Here is a 4,705-nt window from a genome sequence, read left to right as displayed (position 1 = left end):
AGGTGATAACATAGTAATAACGTTTAGTAGGGACGAATAAACCTCGCAAAAAACATGTCGCTAAGTCAAGCAAACTACCTACATGATACCCATAAAAGGCACCGAGCTACGGTAAACGATGTAGCTGTCACGACCCAATTTCATGGATCGCGACCGGCGCTAGGGTATGGGTATGGTTGTACCAAAACCCGTAGCAAGCCTTGCGGAAAACCACCAATCAAATAAACCTGCAGAAAATCCAATGCTCGGGGCAACCGAGACTCCAACTTAAACTAACAGTTTAAATATAAGTACTTCCATTAAATAAATATAACCAGAGTTAAACAATATTAATGCCAAAGCATAAAAGAAAGCCAGTCAGACAAATCCGACAAACAGACTAGAATAATATAGACTTCTAATTTACTACTGCGGTCTAAGAATAAAAGTAGTTTGACAATTTATTAAAAAGAAAATAAACCTCCGAGGAATAAAGATTCGGAGATCTGCAGACTCGCTCAAAATAATAAACCTGGAAAATTTGGGAAAACAACGGGGTCAGATATACTGAGATGAGTTCGCAATACTATTTACATTTATTAAGTTTAAAACCCTTAAATCAAAACATTTTTATACTAATATAATATGATTATGGAAAACAGTATTGAAATGATCCCAGCGTAAGTATGACATAGCATACCGATAAACCCAGAGTGGACGGGAACAAATCCTCGTCATATAAATATACCAGCGTAAGCAAGACTTTAGTCTGCCGTTTCCCAGAGTACTTACCGGTGCACACAGTCTCGATACAAGCCTATCGAGTAGCTCGTTTCAATCCAGATCCATAATCCGTAAAAACAGTTCACAAACATTTATAATATTAAAATACGATGCGGTACTTAATAAAGCGGTAAATAGCACTACAAACTCACTGCTTGCTTATCCACGTGATCTTGGCAAACAGCTAACCCTGCGTAGACTCCGAAGCACGAGCAGTCGACGGGTCTAAAATAATAAATAGGTTAAAATCCGTACGATCCCTAACTCTAAGATCACTAGACACCACGTAGGACTAGCACAATTAAATAACCAGATAAATCACAGAGAAACACAATTCTCAATAAATTGTAATGCCGTAATTAATTCAAGACTATTGAGTTCTCACTTAAATCCAATCCGAAAATATTATTAAAATAATATTTAATTGATAAATAAAATCAATTCCTCAAATAGTGGGTTAGCCGAGTTTTTTCAAAAACTACCACGCTAAACCCACATGTCGGTGACCCAAGTCCAAACCGACCCAACTAATATTCCAGAGTTTATAAACCACAGTTTATAATTAATATTAAATAAAATATTAATTAATATCAAAATAGAACTCAATAGCTTGAAACTCAAGTAATTAAATATTACCGGCAATTATCTCAATTAATTAAATAACAAATAAAGCTAAAATATAAATTTAATCTCAAAGGCATTCTAGGCTAAAAATATAAATTTAACAATTAAATAATAATTAATAACAATTATTAATTTAATTTTTAAATATTCAAATATTATTTTTAGGCCTTAAAAATAATATAATTAATTTGACAAACTTTTAAATAAAATAAAATCCCAATACTTATTTAATATAGTCAATATAAAATTTTACGTATAACCATAATAAAATTAATATTTAATTTAAACTTAAAATATTAATGCCCGGAGAAATTTTAAATTATAAATAATAGTATTATTTAAATCACTAATTAATAAGTCGAAATCAATTTCATATATTAAAAATCAAAGTCAATTATAAAGAAGATAAATTTTTTTAACTTGAGAATCAATTGGTTTAAAACAAGTTATCTTGAGGACCAATCATGCACATTCTCCATCTTCTTCAATCTAAACAACCAAATTTCAAATTCCATTCCCAGGGACAAAACCCGCCATCCTAAAGCTCTAACCCAATAACCTTAAATTTGCAATTCAATCGTGAAACCCAAAAAAAAATCCAAAGCAACAATATAATCAAACAAATGATAAGATCACAATTGCAAATCCCTACTCTGAAACACAAAGCCTATATGCATTTGAACTAATCACCCCGCCAACAACTTGGAACCAATCCGTGATGGAATTCAAATGATAAGCGTGGATTATAATTTACAACAGCCAACACTTATAAATCAATTATCAATTATCAAACTTAGCGAATCCAAACAACAACAAAAATGGCGGATACAAATTCAAAAATAAAACAGTAATTCATGGAACTTTACATACCTCTGAGAATCAATGAAGTTTTGAAGAATTTCAGAGATGAAACGACTTCATTCGGACGTAAGATAATAGCCTAACGTAATAAGAATCACACCCAGGAATCAACACTTAGCCTATGACAATAAACAGAGCAAGTAGAAACTTAAGCTACCGCAAAACGATGAAACGACGGCGATTGATACGGGTGCGTTTACGTACCGTTTGACAAAAGAAAAGTGTAGAATCGTAGAGGAGCGAGCCTACTATCACGGGGAATGAACGGAACGGATTTCGATCTCCAAACGGCTGCGAAACGGATTGAAAAACAAAAGTATCGTTTTAGAAAATCAAAACAACGAATAACTTAAAAACGATAAAACGGCAGCGATTAATACGGGTTCGTTTACGTACCGTTTGACAAAATTCGAAAGGCAAAGTTGTAGAGGAATGAGTCTACTTTCTCAGCGACGAAGCGGAACTGAATTTGCTTCAGAAACGAAGGAGAACGATCCAAATTACGGAGGTATCGCTTTAAAGCTAAATCTGAAAATTTAAGAACAAACTTACCAAAAATTTTGGAAACTTTGGGAGGAAAATAAGGGCAGCGATTCCTCAAAGGATCAGCAAGAATTGGCAGCTAGGGTTTAGTGTGCCGTGTGGTGAATAGATTAGGATTGAAAAGTTACGGATTTATAGGAGTTAGTTAGGTTATAAAACGAAGGAAAAAATGGACCCCTGTGAACCAAAATGCTGGTCTCGAACGAGACCAACAACAAATTGAAGAAGTCTCGTTCGAGACTGAAGGTCTCGAACGAGACTTTACGTGAAAATTTCAGGTCTCGATTGAGACCTGAGATTTTCCGCATGTACCACAAACCTAGAGAACCAAAGACCGAACCGAGCCACGAACCAAGCCACAAATCGAACCACCCAACGAATTTCAAATACGTAAATGACTCAAAATATTACTGAAACTCGCAAAAATAAATTTTAAAATTTTATGGGGTTTTACATTATCCCCAACTTATTAAAAATTCGTCCTCGAATTTATCAAAAAGCCCAGTAATAAAAACTCAATTACCAATACGTAAAACTCACACATAACTCAAAATACGAAGAACGTATCCTCGACGGAACGAAAGAGATATACGTACCACAATTTGTGATATCTAAGATTACTCACGACCGAGGGACAACTCTACGGATAACAAAATAAAAATTGTTTAATTCAGTCTAAGCAAAACATCACCGCAATCTCAAAAGTTTAAGCAAACTCCTACCCAAGGGTAATCTTACCATAATTTCAACTGAGGATAGCTAAGAAAAACGACACATCATCTAACTGAAACACGCTGAAAATTTTACGACTTCGAATTTACAACTGATCTGAAAACCCGAAAGACCACCATACGCAAACGCGGAAAACTCTAAGATCAACAATTTGGTACTTCAAACGGCTCCTCAAACACCACGTGTGAACGAATTAAACATTGATTTCTCAAACCTAAAATTCAAATCAAAAACTTATTAAGCCAAACCCCAATACTACAAACCGAAAACCTACAAGCACTCTCTACGGAAAATAATCTTACATCACTTAGCGTCTACGCACTATGAACTTATAATGGTCATGGTATCAATTACTTCAAATGAGAAAGCTTAACAACAATTCAAAATATCGTTCAGATCAAATGTGCCGTCACAAAATAATGGATGAAAACTAACTCCATTAGTATCGTCTCGGTTCAACCAACTAAGATCTCCTCGACAATACTATCAACTTCAAGAACTAAGACGTAAGAAAACACACCAATTTTTTAAGGAATACATAACTTATACTTCTGACAACAATATTATTCATCCTTGACATTTATTTCTATATCACCAAAACCTCGAATCCTACTGAAGATCATTAAGATCTAATCGCACTCAATTTGATTATTGGTTATGCTTAAAACAAAACTTCTCCAGAAAAATATTTTACGTAAACACAAATATATACTAGCGCTATCCACCTTTAATTTGAAATCACTAGCACCTCAAATTAAATTTTCACTTTTATCTAAATAATTAACCCGTTGAAAAATTATTTTGTTTGTAAACGCATCAACATGATAAAATACTCTCAATTTGAAATCATAACTGAACCTTACTTTCACAATAATTTTTATGATTTTATAAAATCCATTTAAAACAATTTGAAATCCGCTTTTAAATCTAAACTGGCAAAGTTGCATCGCTTCTCAAAAGTTAAAATTTTACAAATAAGAGTTCCTTTATTCACAATAAATTTTCATTTCGGTATCAAAACTTTTTAAACAGATATTAAATCTGTAAAAACAAAATTGCTTTTAGTTCTTTAAAAAAAAACACACAGAGCATAACCAATGTTCTTCAAAACAAAACTCCTCAAACCATATACTCTAAGCTGACACAACTCTTTAATCCGAACTCAATATTTTTCCGCACCTAC

General features: G+C 33.3%; 1 long non-coding RNA gene across 2 annotated transcripts; it reads right to left on the bottom strand.

Moving 5' to 3' along the window:
* Window positions 1-273: 273 nt before the first annotated feature.
* Window positions 274-3,560, bottom strand: LOC126671501 (uncharacterized). 2 transcript variants are annotated; one of them, XR_008790286.1, is made up of 5 exons: window positions 2,800-3,560; window positions 2,644-2,719; window positions 2,257-2,538; window positions 915-987; window positions 274-511 (listed from the first exon to the last, which is right to left on the bottom strand). It is a non-coding gene; the product is annotated as an uncharacterized LOC126671501 (long non-coding RNA). The 2 variants fall into 2 exon arrangements; XR_008790285.1 differs by having other exon boundaries at window positions 2,644-3,560.
* Window positions 3,561-4,705: the final 1,145 nt, after the last annotated feature.

This window comes from Mercurialis annua, linkage group LG3 (genome assembly GCF_937616625.2).
Source record: "Mercurialis annua linkage group LG3, ddMerAnnu1.2, whole genome shotgun sequence".
In the NCBI taxonomy this organism is placed as follows: Eukaryota; Viridiplantae; Streptophyta; class Magnoliopsida; order Malpighiales; family Euphorbiaceae; genus Mercurialis; species Mercurialis annua.
The sequence above is the reverse complement of the archived record's forward strand: the minus strand, read 5'-3'. Positions and strand labels throughout refer to the sequence as shown.